We start from the raw sequence: 23168 nt of genomic DNA, 5'->3' as shown, positions 1-23168 counted from the left end.
CTGTAGGTGTGTGTCAGTGTGGTGACATTCTGACAGAGTTTGTCACACAAAGGAGCAAATACATAACTTCACCCTGAGTGACACCTGAGTCACCAGTAGATCTCCTTTAATCTCTTTGCCTACACAGCCCAACAGAATCCTTTTTTGTTTGCTTCTACTGCTGTTTAATAAATGAAGGGATCCCCCTTCTGAGAGCCACAAGGAAAAAACACTCCAGTTGTTATCCAGCAGTGTTTTGATTTCAGGAGATAATGCTGAGCTGTTTCAATGGACCATTATTGCAGAGTTAAATAAAAGTAAGTGAGGAGAAATTAACTCAAGCAGACTCCATTTTGCTCCTCTGCTGAATGGATGTATTTTCCCATGTGTAAGAGATTCCGTGGATTTTTTTTTGTTCCCTTTTTTTCCACTGGAAAAACCACACTGAGCGCAAACATACATCGGCATCCCGCAGTGTATCGAGAGGCTCTGGTAATCTTACCCTTTTAAGAAACGTGGCGTGTGCCCAGCACTTTTGGATTGCATTTTATTTGTAGGAATACAGGCTATGAAAACCCTCTTCCCCACTGAGGAAGAAAAGCCTGTTAACTTGTCAGCCTGCCTCTGAAAGGCCAAGGGTTCAAAGCTGCTCATCAGTGTTGGTTGACATTCCCCCTTAGAGCCTTTGGAAGTATCAAGTTTGCCAGTTATTGACTGCATTGCTGAGTTATCTCTTGTATAAGCACAATTTCCATAAAGGACATAAGGCCAGGGACATGTTCACCAGGCCTTTTAAGACATGGTTGATTTGATTTTCTCATTTCTTGTTTTCTCTAAACATATTTCTCTCAAATACTAAATTGTACCAATATTATTGATTGTGTTCTGCTCATGGAGCAACAGCATCTATTTGGCTTTTTACTTTTTTTTTTTTCTTAATGATTTGCTCAGAGGGTGGAAAGGAGTAGAGGTGGTGAAATACCTTTGTCCCTTGGAGATGAGGGCGTTCCAGTGGAGACCAGCAGTGTGACAATGTGGGGTCTGTTAGCACCACGACAGACCAGGCAGAGCCCCTGAACACAAAACCTTTCTCTGCATTTCAGGAGGAGATCCAGGGGTTCACATCTAGACCTTACTGGTGAAGCACCATGTGTTTCTTCAATTAGCAAATAAAATCCCGCATGATTTGAATAAATCTGGAGGAAAAGTCTCCAGGAGCACGAGAAATGTAAAGTCAGTTGAGGGGAAAAACATGCCATGTACAATCTGCCCTGGGCAAAGAAAATGCATCAGGGTTTGAAATGCTGAATGCTGGCAAGTCAGCAGAAACTGAGCTGTGGACAGGAACAGTGTTCAGCTGGTAGAACAACAGCAAGGATGCTTCAGCCAATTCTGTCTTTTTCCTGCTTACTGTGTGATTGCAAGTGAAGAGGTAGTACCCCTCAACGAGGCAGATTTCATTCTTAGATTCTTGCGCATAATTATCAATGACCTTTTATATCTGAGAGAGAATTGATTTTGATGAGAGCTGTAGCTCCTGCTCTTCATCCAGGGTCTTGCCCAATTTGTTTTACATACTCAACAGTCATTATTCGGATGAGCCAATCATGGAGATGGGCTATTATTGATAGATCTTCCAGGAAACATGTCAAAGTTATGTAAAAATAAATAAAACATGAAATTAACATGAACATGGGTTTTTCCTAATCAGATACATGTTTCAGTAGCTCTTGCTCAAGAAGCACAATTTAACAAGGAAAATGCAATTGATATGAAAGTTTTATTAAGAAAAGCAATTCAATGTATTTGTCATACACATGGGAATACTGAAAAAAAATTAAAATTATCCTCTAAAAAACATTTGCTGAAAGATTCAGAGACCTGAATCAAACCATCTTCTAAGGTTCTTTAAAATGCTATAGCAAACTTTGTTGTTCTGAAACAGATCTTACCTTGAGGAACTGCCAGGTTTTCTGGCACATCAGAACAGGTCAAAGGACTTTTATGACCTGTATTTAATGCCCATTTACCAGGTGAGAGAAAGAGGGATTGCTCAAGCTCATGTGTCTAGTGGTTTTTGGTGTAACAATTCAATGCCAAGTCCTGCATCCTCTGGAAGAGCCTTTCCTGGGCACAGGAGGAGCTCCCATCTCGCTGACTCAGATGCAAGAGTGCTTCGTGTCTTGCAGAGTGAAGGTCCAGATCTTGGTCTGGATGTTTGACAGTGGAGCAGGGTGTGCCAGAATCTCTCTCTGGCACTGTGAAAAGCAGTAGATGCTCAGTGCCCACGTGTCTCTACTTGTTGATGCACAAAACTGGGCTCCTAAAATTAACGAGTGCTTTTCAAGAATTTTGTGCAAACAGTTTGCTTCAGTGAATCAGTAGCAGAGGAATGAAAGAGCCCAGGGCTCCTCACCCCTGGCCCTGTGCACCAACCACCAAGACCATTTACTGTTCTGGCCAGTGCCAGAGTGAAGATGTGAAAATACCACAAATAAAACTTTCTGGTTTGTTTTTTTTTTTTTTTCTTTTCCAACTTTTCCACTCCATTCTGCAGACTCAGGCAGTTTGGTTAGCTCTCCACGTTGAGCGAGATATTAATATTGGCTTTGCCGTGGAGTCTTTCACTTCCAGGTGTGTGAAAGATGAGTCTTTCCTCTTGCTTTCCCCACTGACCCCTGCTTGAAGGTGAGTGGAGATGTGTGTTGGCTTACTTCTGCTGTGAATAAACTGGTGCACAAGGAGAGGGGAGCGAGGAAAACTTGGCCCATTGGGGTTCTGGCCCCAACCTCCCATTGGCAAAGAGCAAAGAGGATGGGGGGAAGAGGGAGGCCAGGAATAGCAAAGTCCACAATCTGTTGATTCCATCCTCTGGTGATGCAGGCAGGGGATCAACAGGCCAGTTGTGCCCAGTCATTAAGGAAAGGCACGTCTGTAATTAATGGCAGAGGGCCTGATGCAATAAAAGACACGTCTGCCTTTTCCACTGCGAAGCCCACATAGGGCTGTGAAAGACGCCAAGGAAAATCAATGTTAAGCAGCTTGTATGGATTTGTGCAGACCTTTGCAGTGCCAAAGTCCAGACATATTTCTCATTGAGCTGAGTCCTCGTATGTTTTATTTATAATTTAATGCTAAAATTTATGAAGAAGGTGCATGGCAGAGGGAGAACCCATAACCTTGTCATTCCTTTTCTTAAAGCAGCAGCTACTAGGTCTAGGAAAGAATTACATCCTACTCCTTCCATCTGACTCCCCAGCACAAAATGTAACATGATAGAAATTTTATTCACTCTGAGTTTGTTTTCGGTGAATCAGCTGTACAGCTGAGGTGCCTGTTGCATTTCACACAAGTTTTTATCAAAATCACTAACTGCCAATCACGTCCTCTAAACTAAATCACCTCAGCTGTAATTCATCCAGCATGCCATGTTGCATTATAGACTTTCATAACTCAGACACTTAAGGTAGGAAAGAAATTAATTGCCTGTATTATTTTCCATAAAAACAAATAAACAGCACTAGGTGCCGTTTTTAACTCAGTTGAAGGATTGATTTTTAAATCAAATTGTATTTCATGAAAGTTCAAGCACTCACCACTAGAAGCTGGAATCTTGGAACCTTCAAAAGGGATGTTGTAATTCCAGAATGTCACATGCTTTAAACATTGAAATAGAAACCATTGCCATAAGAAAATGTTGTGGTTTAACCCCAGCTGGCAAATAAACATCACACAACTGGTCTCTTCCTCTTCCCCATCAGTGGAATGGAGAAGAGAATTGGAAGAATAAAAGTGTGAAATATTGTGGGTTGAAATAATTTTAATAGGTAAAGCAAAAGCCACACAAGCAAGCAAAACAAAAGAAGGAATTCATTCACCACTTCCCATGGCAGGCAGGTGTCCAGCCCTTCCCAGGAAAGCAGGGCTCCATCATGTGGAAGAGTGTCTTGGGAAAACAAATGTCAGAACACCACACATGCCCCCTTCCTTCTTCTTCCCTCAATTTTATATGCTGGAATATGTTTCCAAATGACTTGAAATATCCCTTGGGTCAGTTGGGATCAGCTTTTCCAGCTGTGTCCCCTCACAATTCCTTGTACCCCACTCAATCTCCTCACTGGGGGGGTGAGGAGCAGAAAAGGCCTTGACTCTGGGTAAGTTCTGCTCAGAAATAACAAAAAACATCCCTGAATTATCAACACTGTCTTCATCACAAATCCAAAACAAAGCCCTTACCAGATGCTATGAAAAAACTAACTCGACTCTGGGCAAAACCAGCCAGAAAATAAAAGGAGTATACATAAAAATGTATTAAACATGACAGCAACATTAACAGCCTTGTTTGGAGGGAGGAAGTTTTTTTTCACAGAATGCATTATTTACTGGTCTCTGCTGTGTCATTCCACCAGGATGTCAGGATTGCATTTTTCCTGGATGTGTGGATCAGGCTTTCCCCCATCTGACATCAGCTGAGACCAAGGTGCAGGATTTCAGCTGGCGTGGATCCAACCAGATCAGCACTGCAGAGCCAGCTGAGCTTAACTGGACTGTGCTGGAAACCTAAAAGTGATGGAGCTGCCAGGGAAACAGCACGGGTTCCTGCAATGGAGAAGACACAGGGACAGGAGAACCTCCAAATGTTTTGTTCCACTGAATTGCCAAGAACAGGTAGGAGTCCAAAACCCACACAAGACTCGTGGGTAAGAACACAATACTTGCATATATTTCTGTGTTCAGTTAAATTACCCAAATTACTTGGTTCAGCAGAATGTGAGCTGGGAGTCTCAGGGAAATGTCTGTCACATGAGATATTTTGTTTAGTTAAACAGTTAAATATCACCACTTCTATAAGCAAAAGAACAAAACTCCACCTAATCCAAAACACCTTAACATTTTCTTTAGCAAAAATATGTTTCTTCTTTTATCCCTCCCCCTTTTTTGGGGGCCTTAAATATGTCAGTTGTTTAAAAGATGTGACTGCCCTTATAAATGTACCGAAGATAAGCTAGGTTGTAAAGGATTCAGGTTCATGAACTGTGTTTATACAGTCTATTGTTTAGTACTCATGAATAATTGATTCTTGTCCTTCCTGCACAAATATTCAATCAGATACCATTCAAATTGATAGCAGGTGTCTGATCTAGGGAAATATGGCAATGTTCTTTGACTGGAGATGTGATTGTAATACAACTCTGCTCCAGCCATGGGGTACAGAGGAGTTTCCCACATTTCAAATGGGACCTGTCGGGAGGGAGAGTTTCTAATTAAAACAGCATAGCATGTAATTATCTGGTATGTTTTGGGTAAGCAACCATCCCGAAGAATGCTTATTGCATTTTATTTTTAATTGTGTATGCGTGAAATGGAGGACGGATAATTTTAAAAATTGCTTGTTCTGGTGAGGAGTTTGCTTATGCAGACAAGAATAGTTCTATACAGTTTGTAATTCCATAGGACCCTTCTATACTCAGTATTAAAAATCTGACTCTGATTTCCCCAAGACCATGTGATGACCAGGAGACATAGAATAATTGCATTATGTGATATATTATTTAAGATCCAGTAAGAAGGTGCCTGTTCCTTAAAGCACAGATTCTTTTCCAATGAATTACAACTTTCCACTACTGGTAACTTCCTGTAAGTCACTCTATATACTGCAGGAAAAAAAAAATGTGCCTAGAGAAAGAGCAGGGAGCAGGACCTGCTTGTATATCCTTGAACCTTGGAGCACTGCTCATTTCTTGCTCAGGGAGGTTTGTGAGCAAAGTTATGCCTCGTATGGAAAGAGGAGCTGCAGAGTGAATATAGATATATAACTGGAATTTTGCTCCCAGGCACATGAAAATAAGTCTGAGGAGTCAGAGGTCCAATATATTCCAACTAAAGTGAATTCAAGTCTGATCATTGAATTAATCAGGACAAAAATCAATTCTAAGTTGGGGTTAGGAAATACGGGGTGTAGTCCATTTGTGATTAACTGGTATTAGTAAGAATTCTGGAAGAGCCATTGAGCAAATATGTAAATAGTTTTTATTTTTTGGCCACTGTCATCCTAGAAATGTTCCTGGGGTAGCCTCAGCCTTTGTAAGGAAGCCTGTGGAAGAGCAGGGACGTAGTGCTTGTGTGTTTTGCTTTTCCAAAGCACTGTGCTGTGAAGAAGAAAAGTGCTTCAATTCCTTCTCGTTCTTACCCAGTCCATGGGTTTCCTTGCTGCAATCTGCAAGGTGTTTTTAGGGTCACTGTTTTTACTTTGCTGTGCTGTTTCCCATGTCCTCCTACCCCTGAGTTTAATACTTAAAGACTGATAATTGGAAGCTCTGAAAATTATTTTCTTCTGATTGCTATTAAGGAAAGTTTTCCATATTTCTTTATTTACGAGACTTTATATTTTCATCCTCTTTTTCATCAAATGGCTCTGTAGGTGTAGAAAAGAGGTTCTGATGTACAGTATTCATGTCCATTCAGTCTTTGAACACACATATTTGACTACCAACATGGGAAGTTAATGTTTCCAGGTTGGATATGCTCAGGCCACAAACATTGTGTTCAATGAATGGTTGGTCACACCAGGATAAGAGTGTTTTGTAGTCCTGTTAGATTTATACATTTGAATCTGGCAGCTGTTGGCACTGCATAGTTCTCCCATGTTCCTCATCTCACCAGCACTCATGTATTTCCAGAAAATGAATTCAGGCATGGAGTGTTAAATCTCATGGTTTATTTGCATCCTAATTGTGGCTGCCAATTCTTGAACGGTATCAAGCACCTGCCCCCCCCCATGTCTCTCTCAAACCTCAGACCCATCTTACAGCCCTCTGGTGCACTTGATCCATCCTTTACAGCTGTCTCACAACTCTCCATGCGCTTGTTCCATGCCATGTCCCAACACTGGGAGACATTCCAGAGAGAAGCCTCTGCCGTACCAGTGCCAACACCAAGGTGTGTTTCAGAGCGCTTTGCTCTTGTCCATTGAAAAGCCCTCATTGGTTTGCTTATTTTGGGTAAAATGTTTCTGCTCTGGAGCAGCATAAAATGTAGAAGTTCCTGTTGTTTTCTCTGTTGAATACTAAGCAACTGCCTGTTTGTGAAGGTTCAAACAGATGCTTTACTTATACTCTGTCTGCTCAGCACTCCAGTGCACAAAACCCCGTATTTTTAGGGAGCGCACACCCTGAAGCCAGTAGCACACTAAAATGCTCAATCTTCCATAAATATTACCCTTCCCGTGACCTTCCTTCATTTTCCATGCTGGATTCCACTTCTGAATCTATTCATTTTGAATAGGCAGCAAAATCCTTCCCTGGAATAGACAACACAGGTACACCTTGCCAGCTGTAGCAGTTCGTAATGTATATATTATTGAAATATTGGCAGGGCTCTCTGAAACCACAAACAGAATTTGTCGTACCCAGAGAAGCATACTTTCTTTCAGTGGCCAGAGTAGCCAGCAATTACTGAAAATATCCTCCTCCTCTGCATAATTTCAGAAGATAACAGAGTCTTTAGTGCACAAGTGACATAACACACAAATCAGCTCTTCATAAAGACTTTCCCGTGGTACCTTACAACTCTTCAGATGGGGCAGCTCACAAAGACAACAATTTCTTTCTAAGGGCATTTAATGCTTGCTAAAGGTTTCAACTTGCCTACCTTCCACTATTAAAGTTCTCCTTCAGCTGAGCACAAGCCTTATTCACATGTGGAGCCTCATAACTGTGGTGGTATTTCCATCCCACTGCCAGAAATACAGCAGGGAATGGATGGCAAGGCTGGGACCAGGTCCCTGGCTCAGCTTCTCATGTCCCTCTCCTGTTCCTTGGGACACAGAAGGAGTGACAGCTGTGTTGGCTGAGGTGTGACCTTGCTGTGGTACTTCTGAAGGACTGGCAGGGTGATACTGTGGGAGAGAACAGAGGAAAGTGATTCCCTTGCAGCTCAGAAATGGCGTTTGGTTATTTTTTCTGGCAGTCTCTGCGCTCCACCTCAGGAGTGATCCATAGCTTGTAAATTGTTGTTTGTATCAGTGTGTTTATAAATTTGAGGGCTTTGAAGAGCTGTCATACAGACCAGTTTTTGAGTGTTTATGAGTTTATTTAGAAGTGGTATGTATTTACAATAATCAAATGACAGTGTGAATGATATGCTGTGCACTCGAGGAGCAGCCAGGCTGGGAAACCAGTGCAAGAGATGTGTTGGATAGAAGAAAACATCTTGAAATGGTACAATAATAAACAAAAAAGCCCCAAATCAAAGCTTTTGGAGATCTGGACTCTGCTGGTATTCCTCAGCTTGGAATTCTTCCCTTTTTTCTTTCCAATAAGCCAGTAATCCCACACACTGCTTTGGTGAGATGCCACTTTGTAGGAAAGCCCACCAAATAACCATCAGCTGCTGGAAGGTGTCACTGACCTCTCCAATCCCTTGAAGCTGCACACGCTGGCATCTTCAGGAGTATCTTTTCCCCCTACTCTTATTTTTCTGAGAATTCAACTCCATGAATTTGCTCATCTTTGAATGTGCAGAGCCAGGAAGCAGAGCTGGGTATCACCAAGTGTGTGGGTACTGCCTGACCTGCAGTGGGAACCTTCACTTACAGGTTTGCATGGAGTGGGAAGCTGGATGGCTTCTGGATATTCATTTAGAATTTTTAGCTGTTTAACTCTCTCTCTATGAACTTCTTAGAATAAGTCCATCAATCTTTCAATTTCATAGGAATGAAACACCAGCATGGCTTTCTGTTCAGCAAATACTAAATTATATTCTGACAATTTAGAGGATGAGGGAAGCCGTAATCATAAACAAAGTGTGAATGTTCTATCTGCCTTTTTCAAAGGAGAAAAACAAGGGTTCTGGAATTCGTAAAGAAATCAGCCCAATCATCACTCCTGAAAATACACTGGAACAAGTCTTTAAAAAATCTTTCAAACTATCCAGATGATAAGAGAGTTGTAAAAGATAATGCAAGATTGAAGTGATTTGTTCTCAGCAAATCCATCTGATTGTATTCTCTGAAAGAACTAGCCTGGGGAAAGGAGTAAGATGTTGCTGAATTGTCCTGATTTCAGCTTTTGGTTTTGTCACACATAATGTCCTTGTGGGAAAAAAAAAATTACAGTGGAATGTGCTCAGTTAAAGAACTACACCAGGCACCATATTTAACATATCAAGAAAGCATATTAAACTGAGTGGAGGGTGACAGGAAAATCTGAAATTTATAGGACATGATCTATGAAGAAAAGTTGTGGGAACTGATAAACCTACAGAGAAATCATGGTGATAGTCTCTCCAATATGAGAAAGTTACGCAAAGGCTGGTGCTTATTGTTCTCCCTCCACTTGAGGGAATTCAAAAGAAACCAATTTAATTTTCAGCCAAGATGCATTAGGATGACTGGGAGGAAAACTTTCTAACCACAAGGGGGATTGAATAATGATGCAGACTCCATCAGAGGGTTTCCAGAACAGGGCAGACAGATGTTAGGGGGGTCTGGCACTACTGACGATTCCAGGGCTGGGGAGGTCCTAGCCAGGCCCAGGTTATTACCTGAGAACAGCAGCCCAGGAGGAAAGAGTAAAAGCTGCTGCCAAGAGGCTGAGAAGGAGCAGTGGTTTTATCAGATGGTGATAAATAGCTCTTTCTTCGAGACGGGGATGATATTAGTTTCTAAAAAAATAAAGGTCTTTCATCCTGAATTGATGGTGATATATACATTTTAATATATGTAGGAAGGCACGATGTAAAATGTTATAAAGACACAGCAGGTTAGTGATTGTCTATCACAAACTATGTTTATATATTGTGATAATAGCCCTAACTTCTTATTTTAAACATCAGTTACGCTGTGATCTAATAAAAGATTAGGGTTTTCTGAAGTAACTTTTACTAGATTTACATACATTTTTAGTTCACATACAAATTTTTGTAGGCCTCCTGAGAACTTACAATAATAGGACAGGAGAGAATGATGCAGAATTCATTTTAATTTGCTTGTCTTGGAATGCCCTTTGCTGTTTATGTTACAAATTTCACTATACATCTCAGAGGATCAGAGCAAGTATAAATATCTCTACCAATTTAAAAATGTACCATGTTTAGAACCTGTCATATATTTTCTGGTAAGGCATGCTATTCATCATCTTCTGAGGACCATTTTTCTTAGAAATATGTAAAAGCGTATATACAGCTAATGTACAGCATCCCAAAAGCTGTAGCTGGGAACATAAATTAAGCCCAAAGTGCTCAATTTTAACTGTACCTTGCTTTTCCACAGCAGTTGGCTGTCTGGATCTGAGAGTGCTTTCAACTGTGAATGAGATGAGTTTCACAAAGTTCCAGAGAAGCTGACAGCTATTATTGGGTTTATGTCTATTATTTCATAATATCATCCTCTAGACAAAATGCTGATATTAAGATTATTACCCAGCTTGCTTCTGAAGCCTAAACTGAAAATCTGGTTATGTCATTTAAATGTTTATTCTCTTTCTTCCCCCACCTCCTTGACTCTGAGTACTCAAATGAGCAGCAGAATGACATTGACATATCATTGACATAATTTTTTGGTGTGTGGAGACTTTTACAGCTTTTGGTCACTCTCAGTAAGTCTTTATTCTAAGAAACATCCCCAGACAATGTGTTCTGAGGAATTACTCAGTTGTAGGATGTCACTTTGGTGTGCTGTCCCTTGGCTGTTCTCATTTCCACTTGCTCCTTGTCTGCAGTCGCAGCTGAGCTGACTTTAAAAGTTTCTATCAATAACAATGTGCAGGAACACATGAAAGGAAATATAAATTCCTGGTAATGGTGGTGCTCAGGAGTGCTGAACCTTTAGCTCATTTATTGAACAGTTAAATATTGCCACTTTTGTATACTAAGTAAAAAAAAAAAAAAAAGAAATCTCACTAAATCCAAAACTTCTCATTTGGTCTTTCATGAAAGCATTTGTTTGCTCTTTCATCTCCCCTTCTCTCTGCCACAGAGGTCATCTGTGGTGTGTCTGTTGAGATCCTCAGCAGCCAAAATGTATTAGAGCTGCCACAAAGTTGATTAAATCGACTAAAAACGTGTCAAAAATGGCTAGCAGGCCACTACTGCTGGGTTATTTTATGCTGTGCTACAGATTTTAAACAGTTAAGGAAACCAATTAGCATCAAGCAAGCACACAATACCATTTTGTTCTGTAATTCTACCTGTCACTTTTTTATTTCCCATTTCATTCTCATCTTTCTTCACAACTGAACACAAAAGTACGAAGCTGTAGCTACTTGTGCGAGGAAAGATGAGAGGCAGAGGCTGAAGAGATCAGCGTGTGTGTGAGGAGCTGCGCCTTGTGAGAGCCCAAAACCAGCTGGAAAGTGATGATCCAGCCAGTAATGTGCAGGGTGATGGATGGAGTGGGCTGGGAGGCCAGAAAGAGCTGAGCTGTGTGGCTGAGCTGCTCCAGTGGTCACTGCCTGTTACAGCCCAGTGCTCACACCTCTGGTTGGGCAGGGTCTGCTGAGGAAACAGCAGCAGCCAGGAAATGCTCAGCAATATCCCATATAGAACAGTGAAGATTTGAAGACAAGGACACAGGGTTATGTATTTAATTCTTTTCCTTTACTGAGAACGTGAAAAAGAACAAAAAGCAGGCGGCCAGGGCAACTCATGTAACATCTCTTTTGACACAGATTGTATTCCAGCATTTTTGATAACTCATTTTCCCAACGGTGGGGTGCTGAGGATGCTCTGAATATTCCGTGATTATTTTTTTAGAAAGACTTGCAGAACAGGCAGAGGGCAGCCCTATTTGCTTGTCTGATGCACTTGAAAATCCTCAAGGCACATGGATGAAGGCACTTGTTTATGGGTGTCATTTCCAGATGCACTTTGCAATAAGTAATGTTTTCCTAGGAAGTGAAGTATTGTATGAAGTTCTCTTGCTGTGGGTAATTCCTGCAGTGTGTAACTGGTGGATTTCTGATTTTTCGAGGAAGGGATGGTCTCTCCTTATTTCTAACAGAAAAACGTGTATCAAACACTATTGATGAATAAAAGGAGTGTTTTCTGCCTTGGTCAAATATAATGGGAACATCTGGGAAAGTTTTAGTATGTCCTTGTACTTCTTTGGTCAAATGTTTCAACTGTTTTTGGTTCCCATTTCTGTAAATTTTGCTTCTGCTTCAGTAAGCGAAGTTTACAGAATTCACTGAGTGCATTGTAAGAAGAAACTTGTCCTTTTTTGCACCCCATTTCCCTGTGTGGTGTGGAACTTTGGGGTATCTTTCTGCATTTTTCCATGACACCAGCATTGGTGTTGCTTTTTCTTGACTTGCAATATCTCTGGATCATTTATGGTTTATTTAGAGTACTGATTTTTTTCCTTCCCATCCATCCTTAAACTTCACCTCTGCCAGAGAGCTTCATGGGACTGAGGGAGGAGATGCTTTCCCACCATCAGAGTGGAAACTGGTTTATCCCCAAATCCATCTTGGCCTTGTCTTCTGGGGCTACAAGGAATGTCCAAATGATAAGTCTGCTCTTTCAGTGATAACGTTTTCTTCATTGTCTTTTCTTGTATTTAGAAGTGTCTAAACAACTTAAAATGAATTAAAGGTAATAAAAATAGCCAATAATTTATGCCCACATCCAGATGGTTTGACTCTGCAATTGCTCATGTATTTTTTGGAGGTGATTCACTTCTAGAATTTCTTTGACCCCTTAACTAGAAAAGAGGGACAGACTGACATAGCTGTAGCCACAGCTCAAGGTCAGTGTAATTAATATTATTTCATATGCAGCTTTTAATTCTAAGAACTTAAGGGGTAGGATCCCAGTTTATCCAAACCTTATAACTCAAGTGTAGGAAGTCAGGAGGCAGCTGCCAGAGCTAAGGCTAGGAATGCACTTTAGGTTTTTTCTGAACTGGGGAGCGCTCTTATTCTCTCATAATATAATATTTTGCACAACCCAAACATGTAGGTCAAGAGGCCAGAAAATTAGCACCGAGTTATAACACTCCTGTAAAGGGGTTTGATGAAAATAAAACCTAAAACCATTCACATGTTTTAAATGGTTTCCCTTCCCTCCATTCATGCATTGATACAGAACAGCTGGCCATGAAACCTGGCTGCACATTTGTTAAAAGGGAACAGATTACTAAATCAAATTTGTTGACCAATTTTCAAGTATGTGGCCTTGAGATATTAAAAAAAAAAGGGCAAAAAATGGAGGGGGGGGTTTGCCTCTCTGCCTAAAGAGAGAAGGGGTACCAGGCCAGGGATATGAACATTTCCTGCTGGTGGGATTTGGTGGGGGGAGGGAATCCAATCGCTAACTTTCGCGTGAGTACCCAGCTAAAACCTCAGGGAATTTTATATAGTGCATGTTGTCAGTATTTTAATCATCCACAGCTGTCAAAACTCTTGTAACCCGCCTCTTCTATTTAAAATGTGTCTTCTAGGCATAAAATAATTAAAGGTGCAGGACCATAAGGTAGGCTCAGAGCCGCTGCAATGTGACAAAACTCCACATATGAAAGGCATTATTTCAGGAAGTTTTAAATATAAATTTTGTTTTGTCAGAAGGCTGCAGGGCACACATTTTCTATACTGTCAAACTTGATAGTAACAATATTTATATTTCAAATAAAAAGATTAAATTGCAGTCTTATGTGTTTCTGGTTTTCACATAGTTTTTACCAGTGTATCATAGTGTTCCATATCAGTGTGTCATCGAAACTTTTTTTTTTGCTGACACCAGTTTTGCTTTATTGTAATATTAAGTCTTGTACTGTCAGTCCCCGAATTGAAATAATGAGGGCAGACAGTAGTTTAGTTGACTAGCCTATATCTTCCCTTTCCTCCCCCCCACAAAAAAAATCCCTGAAAACAACACAAAATAAAAATGAATTTGTTCAGAAAGGCAGTAGTAAAGACAGAGATTTGGAGCCTACAGATATAAAATGGCTTTTTGTGTGTGCACGTGTGTGTTTGTGCAGCCTTGTGTCACCCTCGTGCCCAAGACCCCACCTTGCAGAGCTGCCTTCATGTGATGTCCACTTTGCAAGAGAATTAAAACTTCCTGGAGAATACAGATGGAAGAGGAGGGGAGGGCAGCATAACTTCTGAATATTTTCATTTGTTTATTTTTAATATGAAAAGAACTAACCCCCCAAAAAAGAGTGTCGTGGTTGATTTGAGCTGTCTGGCTGGCAAGGCTTTTGTGCCACTGCTTTTTTCTGTTATTTGAACTTTCTGCTGGTGCCCACATCCCTTTGTTCTTCATTGTTCAGAGCCTGAGCCCAGGGTTGGGCCGGTGCCATCTGTGCAGCATCAGGGCTTGACAGGACAATGGGAGAGCTGGGAAGGGGTTCTGACTCAGCCTTGGGTTGGAATGGCCAACTGGAGTCACTGGGGCTGGGTTTGCTGCTTTGGGGTCACAATCTGAATATTTCAGCACAACCCTTTTGGGGCAGTTTGCAACTGGCAAAGACTTTCTGTGCTGATTCCCCTGGTTTTACCTCTGTGTGATGGTGAGGATTTTCTCCCCAGTGTGTGACAGAGCTGGCTGATGTGGAACAACTTCTCTGACCATGATCTGATTGGTGAACAGGGCTTATCAGAAAACTGATTAAAAATTCGGGTGCTAGAGAAATTCCTCCAGAGTTGCTATCATGTTAGGTGTGATATGAGCTTCATTCTTCTGCAAATTGGCCCTTCTCTCTGTCACTTTAAGCCTTTGGTCTGTCCTTTGTCCAGCATGACTTTACAATAATGAAAGTTCTGATTCTTTTACAATAAAATGAGTTTTGAGGTGTTTTGTTTTGTTTTAATTGCTACTGATATACCTCAATAAACATATCTTGCTTCTTTCCATAACCAGAAGTTTCTGGTCCATGGCAGAAATTAGCTGGAAAACTTCACAGATGGTATAAAGCACATGATGTTGAAATGTCAGTGAAAAGGTTGTGCTCAGTGAAGAACAGACTTGCCTTTTCCATGTGAACATCCATGTCTTTGTACACTGAGCTCCTCTATGCTTTGCAAAAGAGCCTGCAGGATTCATCAAAATGGGAACAATAGGGGAAGATATTTAAAAGTTAAGTTATGTACAAGTGGAAGACTTCTGTATGGAAAAGGAGACAACATGTGGCACTGCCCATTCTGTCCCCACAGCCTGATCTCAGTGAACACTCCCAGACACATTTTTTTCCAGTTTGAACTGATGGATATACAAATCAGGCTATTGCAGCACACACATCCCAAATGAGGGAGCATTTGGAAACATCTGGTTTCATTACACCAGGTAACACCTGCATGAAATTACATCTGTGTGGAAAGTCCTTTAACAGAATTTAGTAATTAAAGTGAGGCAATCTAATCAAAGAAAGGCATAGAGAAGGTGATACATGAAGTTTTGTTCTCTGCCATGTAAATAAACTGCATTAGGATATTGGGTCTTTCAAGAAATAGTTAACATCAACAGCTTGCAATTGAATAGATTTTATGTTAAAAACAGCCTTCCATACTATATCCCAATATATATTCTGATCTTCCAAACAGATCTCCAGGGTGCTGTTTGGATTTATTGCACTTAATAGCATATTGTTTGGAGTGTACAATGTGTGGGTCCGACTGAGTTTTACTGGGGGATTCTGTGGCTCAATTTCCTTTCAATATGTAGCTGTGTCCTTTTCAAATTTTACTTTAAAGCCTTGTGGAAACTTTGCTTTATACTGTATCAACTGGTTTTTAAAATGTCAAGGCTGACCTTGACCTGAGCACCAGCAAGGAGGAACAAGGAGCCTGGGGAGTCTGTGGAAATTGGAGGTTTCTCTGTGCGTTGTCACTGTGCTGTGTCTGAGCCTGGAACCACCTCAAAGTGGAGCTTCTGGAACCAATTCTTAGTTCTCTTGTGATTCTCAGGAAAGGGGATGGTTCCTCTGTCCTGGACTGGGTTCTGTGTTAGCCCTACATAGCATACAGGCACTTCTGGCTTTGTTTGCCTGAGATTTTACCAGCTGGCAGTGTCACCTGGAAGGCATAAATAAAGCCATTGTTTCAGGGGTGCTGTCAGGGGCTGCATATATTTTTCTTGTCAGAAAGTATAGAATAAAGGATCCAGCAGAAATCACAAAAAAATTGCTGCTACTGTTAGGAAGTGATAAAGGACAGCAAGGTTAACACTCCTAGCTTTAGGATGAGTTACAGCAATTCTTTATGGAGCTGACTGACATTTTTTTTTCCCCATACTTTTTTTCTTTCTCTGAAAGCTGATTTTTTGGCCAGGTTAAAAAAAAAGAAAAATTACATACAAAAAATTCATCTTGGAAATGAATGCCCTTGCCAAGATTAATAAGTTTTCCAAAACTTCCCTGGAGAAAGAATAATCTTTGGAGCATAGCTGTAAGTCAAGGACTCTTCCTGGAAATCAGCTTTTTGGTAGAGTGTTTCCCTTCTGCTCTTGAAGCAGCATATTGTTAATCACCTGACCCTTGAACCAGTGCAGCTGATTTGCTCAGGCACTTTCATCCACGTTAATCCAGATGTGCCTTTTTAAACCGTGTGCTCCTCCTGTTGATCAATTGATGCTCTCAGAATCCCTTTCTGTGCTCGTGCCCTCCAGGCTGGGCCACAGAGCAGGGCAGGATTTGGGTGAGCCAGGAGGGAGGCAGGAGCTCAGGAGCCCAAAGGTCACCTTGCCAGCAGTCTCCTGTCTGAAATTAGAATTTTTAGCACTGGTTGTCTGTGCTGATGCTCTCTTTTGGCACAGCTGAGAGCCAAGCACATCTTTTTGTGACACCTTTGGTGGTTTTTGTGACACCTTTGGTGTCTCTCTTGCACAAGTGCTTCCAACATGAGGCCAGTGAATTCTTCAATCTGAGAGTCAAGTGAGTGCATGGAATTGTGGCTCCACAATACCCCACGAAATTCTTTGCCTCCTTCTCCAGCATCTGTAAATACAATTGAGATAGTGTTCCCTTGCTGTTTAAAAAGGAAAAAAAATAGATAAGAAAAACAAAGAAGGCAGTGGCAGTAAACTTTCTGCAGAGCTTTAGCCTACCAAAGATTTAAAGGATTGACATTTGCATTACATTTTTCCCCCACCCAGTCCTCCTCATTAGCTGGATATCTTTATTCTCTAAATATTTACCACCTAAACCAAATTTACAGTTTAATTTGCTGCATAAAATCATTTATTGACTGATAAAGCTCATTACTAAGGCCTAGCCCAAGCTCTAGCCTGCCACGACAGTTTTAATTCTTGTAGCAGCAGGCTACTGCAGGAGAAAAACAATCCTGTCACGTTAACGGCAGGGGTCTGAATTATTCAAATACACTAAATCCTCCCAGAACAGTTCCCCTGCTCATAATTTGTCTTTTCCCACCAACAATTAACTAGCAATATTCAAAGTTAACAATGCCAACTCTTTTGAAATCTCAAGGAAAATGGAAATATGCACATGCAAGAAAGGTTTTTCGAGAATACATTAAAAGGCCATTGCTGGGAGACTTCTAGAGAATATAATCAGTTAAATGGACCCCATGCTTCCTCTAGCCCAGAAGGACTTTGCTGGATGTTTTTGTGTGTACAGATGGGTTGGGTGCTGAGCTCTGGTGTCACAGATGCTGGGCTGCTTATGCCTGCTGTGTCCTTTCCATGGCACTCCTGGCTGATGTTTGTCACTTCTGTTGAGCTCAGAGAAGGAGTTTCCTCCTCCATCTCCTCTCTTCTGTCAGAGCTGCTGCTGTCATCGTGATTATGAGTTATTGTAAACAATTGCAATAACATACTAGGGCAAACCCATGCAGTAGGCTATGAAAAGAGTGAAAACAGAGATCTGTGTGGTGTTCCTGGCACAGGTCATCTTGAAGAAGCTGAAGGCTGACTCTGTCCCAGTTAGGAGACTCAGAGCATTCTTTCCAAGTCAGCCCACAGAATTTAGGCTGGCAGGTGGTCTTTATACAAGTCTCCAATAAATTAGGGCAATTTATGAAGTCAAGACAAACTGAGGCTGTCTGATCTGCTTTGGCTGTTAACCCAGTGGCCGATTTGATTTGCAGCACAGGGTTTAATGTTCTCAGCATTTGTTTTTCCTACCAGTTCTGTTGGGCAATGGAGCCACTCCTGCATCCATGAACAAAGAGGGGTTTGAGATCACTCCAGTGACAGTGAGGGGGAACTCTAATTCCCTGTAGGGACAAACAGTTCCATTCCACAGAGGACAATCCAATTCAGGTTTGTCCTTCTCCATGTGTGACAACCACAGCCCATATATCACAGTCACTGATGGGCAATAGGAAAGTCTTTAGCATTCAGTGTCTCATATAAATATTGCTTCTACATAGCACTTTACACTTGTTCAAAACTGTAAGTCCATATTTCCCCTGTCCCATTCATTTTCTCCCTTCAATTTCTGTGGCAGTTCCAGTGCAGAATAGCTTCTTGTGCAGGCCTTCAAAGTGAAAATGATGGCTCCAATTTGTGACCAAATAGCTTTGACATTGTCTGTACGTTTGCTTGAGTTTATAAAAGACTTTGGTTTTCTTATTTAATCCTTTGATGTAGAAGCAGTCTGAAAAATCAGTAATTCTTTCTGGTGTGCCCTTAGTGACAATTTTAACTCTCCCATGAAATTCTCAGTTTTTAAACTCATAATGTGTCTTTTTATCTCTTCCTGCAGCACACAGAGTGCTTTAATGCTGTGAAATCTTAGATGTCTGTGAAAGTGCATAAAGATAGGAGGAAGTTAAAATATATAAAAAGAATATAGAAGATTGTGCATTATTTGCTACTCATCTATATCAGCATTTCACAAGATGTGGGCCACAGCTCCTCTGGTGATGGTCTGCAAAACGACTGAAATTCCCCTTCATTCCCATTTAATTTAAAGGTTAAATCTGTGTTTCTAGTCCACTCCCTGGGTGGTGGTTGAGTGGGCAGTAGCACCTGCTGAATTGATATGTCTTTATTTGATCTGATATCTCCGGTGAGGAATGTACGTGCTGCAGGAACAGAGGGCACTGGAGAAGGTTATGTTGTGCTTTCTGAGTAGCTGTAATCTCTCCTATTCATACACCCACAACAGTGGAACTGGACTTTGGCTCTAAACCCTCTATTGCTGAAGATAAAAGGGAATTATCAGTAGGACTGAGGCTCCTACCCAGTTTGTTAGGACTGATCTCTGGTATGTACTCATGTGTGTGTGCTGTGAGTGCTGAGGTTCCCCCTGGCACCTGAGAGCAGAGGAGGGAGCTCTGGTAGTGCTGATTTGCCCAGCAGCTCTGGGCAGTGTCAGAAATGCATCTTTACTGGACACTTGTCCACTGTCACTGTCCTCTTCTGTTCTGCTGCCCTGCTGCCATTGCAGCTGAAGCCATTCTTTGTGATTTAAACACAGCTGGGATGGATAATCCACTGCAAGCTCTTTCTTTTATAATGAAGGTCGTGTTAAAGCATCACCTTCTCTCATAGAAGCTATCCATGTTCACAGAAGATTACATATCATCCTTATCTCTTTCCTTTACTTCTGTACTGTCTTTTTTGAATCGTTTCTCATCTCATCTTTCTGGATTACCTGTGGTGTCACCTATTTATTCTCTAAACATACATATATCCTCTAAATATATGTAACAGTTTTATGGTAAAGACTGAGCAGACTTTGGGCATCCTGAAACCAGATACCTTGTTCAGCTGTCTCAAATCAAGTTTAACCACAAGACATTTTATGCAGAACTTCTGAGAGTAGGCTGCAGGTAAAGCCTAACTTTGAACTTCCCCTCTCAAATACACTAAATCCTCCCAGAAGAGTTCCCCTGCTCGTAATTTGTCTTTTCCCACCAACAATTAACTAGCAATATTCAAAGTTAACAATGCTGACTCTTTTGAAATCTCGAGGAAAATGGAAATATGCACATGCAAGAGAGGTTTCACATGTAAAAACTAATTCTGCAGATAAAGCCTAACTTCGAACTTCCCTTAGCTCCTCTTTCTATAGAATCTCAGTCATTTTCTTGTACTTATCTCTGCTTCTGCTGTCCCAGACCTCAGGGCAGTCCGCAGACTGTTCAGTTTGTGTCTGGATGAGCAGAAGCATCTGGAGCAGGTGAGCAGTTCACCTGTGCAGTGCCAGTGTCCCCCGCCGTGTCTGGAGCTGCTGGATCTCTCTGCTCTGGATCAAAGGGGCACAGCCAGCTCAGTGCAGCTCTGCTGCTCTCCCCTGCCTTGCACCTGGTGCTGCAGCCCCAGATCCCTCATTTCCAGCTCCCCTTGACCGTCTGGCCCTGGTTGTCACAGGCTGGAATGGAGCTGTGGGGAACTTGACCTGTGCTTGTTTGTTCCAAACGTGCCCACAGCAGCAATAAACCCTCGCTGCTCTGGACGTGCTGTTCCAGCTCCTCTCTGTGTCTGAGGCTTGGAGACTAAAGCTGGTTAATTGTGGCAAATGTGGTTTTCTGGGACATCTAAGGGTTATGTCACTTTTCTAAAAATCTCTTTGATCTTGAATCAAAAGAAGGGGGAGGGTTTTGAACATCATCTTAACTGTGTGGCTTTTACAAATTAAAAACCTACTTGAAATTGGTTATACAATATGCGCTTGTGTTTCTCTAAGACTGATGAGACCACCTTTGACTCTAAGCTGCTTTTTCTAGCAGATCATCAGGAAAACTCTGGTAATGAACAGCTAGGAAAAGCTAGAGGGAGCTTTTGAAATAAGAACGGTGTTTTTCTCTGTGTTTTGTGAGCCAAGGCTTTAATTTATAATAAACACAATAAGGGCAGATATGAAGCTGCTGGTGTGTCATCTCATGTCAGTAAGTACTAAAAAGAAATACAGATTTATCCTGTCCTCTAGAATCATCACAGTTACAGGCAATTATTATCTAGAGTCTGACTCACATCCCACTGATTTGGTCAGAATCTTAGAAATTACAAATTTTGGATTAAACTGATTTTCTCTTACTACCTTGTAACTCTATAAGCATGTATAGAATCTCAGGATTTTTTTCTCAATTGTTTGCACCTTATAAACCAATTTATGTAAGTTGTGAGCTGGGACCATGTGGCTGAGAAGGGCTTTAAATTGATGCAGCTTTTCCTGTAGATCTGATAGGCTCCACTACAGTTAATGCAGGCCTACTGAATACTGCTCTTGACATATTTCTGTGTAGATTCCTTTGGAGTAGTCTGTGGATACCAAAGTATCTCTGAAATACAAGTGGGAAATCACATGTCTAATTTATGGAATGGATTTAGCATTTTGTGAAATGGGTGAAATGTATAAAAGTTTTTTTATCCAGTTTAAAAATCAGGTTTTGGATCTCTAGCCTTATAACACAGGCACAAAACAGCGAATGTTGCTCAAATTATGTTTTTACTGTCAGAATTTTATGGTAAAAAAATATTGATGAATTCCTCTTTTCTAGAAAAATATATTAGATGTTTCAAATAGTTTGTCAAATTTATCAGGGTTTCAAAGAAAGAAGAAAAATAAGCTTTGCTTGAACATTAATAATTATCACTGCCCTGACTGTCTGGATTAAACCAGAGCAAAAGCTTTGGCGGTTCCCAGTTTTATGTAATACCTTTTTTGTGAAAGAAATGAGATTTTTTATTGTGTATGTTCAAATGATGGCAATGCCAGTCTCTTCTAAGCATAGTTGATTGTTTGTGGGTAAGTCACTTGCCAAAATATCTGCATACAGAAAAGACATTCAAATATAATCTTATTTTATTTGGTTTCCTTTTAGGTTCCCTTTCCCCTTTTAGGTGTTCTATTCACAACCACTGAATATGTTTAATTTCTCTGAAGTATGTATACATGAGACAAAGATTATTATTATTCAAAGCAACCAGTTCTTTGGTACAACTAGGTTTTGAGGAATAACCAAAAACAGTTTTAAGAGGCTGTATTTTCTGTGAGATAAACTCCCCAGCTTCTGAAAAAAATCTGTCTTAACATCAGAACTTTGGCTTAGCCACCCAGAATGACTAGCTGGTAATGGCAAATTTATTCAGGATTTAAAAAAACAAAGTTCAGGAACCAACAGAAACCAGTATCTTTTTGAGTTTCTTTGCAGATGGGGCTGTTTATTTTAAAAGCTGAGCAGGACCTATTTTGAAAATCTGCCTGGTGCTTTGCTCTCTTTGCTGATGTGGGAAAGTAGACGACCTGACTCTGCATCACTGCTGGTGCCAAAAACTCCAGGTCTTCCACTGCTTTGGGAGCTGTAGGCACGAAATGCTGTTGAGATAAATGCCCCAGAGCAAGTGCCATGATCTCATGTCTCTGTTGGTATGACATACCCTGGCTGGCTCCTGCAGCCCTGTTTGACTCAAGGCTGCTGGGTGCACCTCGTTTCTTTTATCTGAGCTCCTAAAAGGCTCATCTGATAAGGTCTGAGCAGCTTATGTGCACATCTGCTTTGCTGCACCTGAAGCTTAGTTCTCTCTGTCCTAAATGGAACTTTTCTGCCCTTAAATCTGAGAGCTGCTTTGTGAGGAAGTCGGTCTTCTGTTCCTATTATTAAATACGTGGGATTCTTTGGGGGCACATCACAGAGGTTTGAGCTTTTCTTGTGTTGAATTCTGCTCTTGGATACAAACGCACAATTCCCTGAGTGATCTGCAGAGAATTAATCTGTCATTAGCAATATTGGGTGTAGTGCCTCTAATTCCCATGCACCACCCTGAAAATTTCCACCACCCCCACAAATGGGAAAGAAAAAGAGGACTATTCCATTTATTCTTTTTTATATGTAAATGAGACTTAAAATAATTGTTTGATAATGACATGGGTTTTTGGTTGTTGTTTGGAAATATCTCTTGACAATAATTTATCCTGCAATTATTGTTGCTTAGTCCTATCCTTATAATTAAGGCCAAGAAAGTGTTGTTCATCACCTCATTAAATGCTTTCTCTTTCAGGATGCCTGACTCCCTTTAACACAGCCAAGAGCTGATAAAGCCACTTGTATGCAGAGCTGGCTGCCTGCAGATCTTTGATCTTTTTTTTTTCCCCCTTCTTCAAGAATATGACTTTGTGAAGTAGTTGGTGCTGCAGTTTCAGTTTGTTGTTTTAAACAGTTCTGTTGCTATAAATACCCATTCACTTTGATTTTCAATTGCCCTTGTAAAACAATTGTTTTCTTGTTGGATTTCCACTGAATAGATAGCCCTCCTGCCTTTTTCTTCTATAAAATGTGATTAAA

At 40.9% G+C, this 23168-nt stretch overlaps 1 long non-coding RNA gene across 3 annotated transcripts in view; it reads left to right on the top strand.

Moving 5' to 3' along the window:
* LOC134557726 (uncharacterized) overlaps positions 1 to 23168 on the top strand; it is a 199608-nt gene that overhangs the window by 54856 nt on the left and 121584 nt on the right. For all 3 annotated transcript variants that reach the window (XR_010082152.1, XR_010082153.1, XR_010082151.1), the window contains one exon: positions 4389 to 4647. This is a non-coding gene — a long non-coding RNA (uncharacterized LOC134557726). The remainder of the gene's footprint in view (positions 1 to 4388; positions 4648 to 23168) is intronic.

This window comes from Prinia subflava, chromosome 13, assembly GCF_021018805.1.
Source record: "Prinia subflava isolate CZ2003 ecotype Zambia chromosome 13, Cam_Psub_1.2, whole genome shotgun sequence".
In the NCBI taxonomy this organism is placed as follows: Eukaryota; Metazoa; Chordata; class Aves; order Passeriformes; family Cisticolidae; genus Prinia; species Prinia subflava.
This window is presented reverse-complemented; position numbering and strand designations above follow the sequence as displayed.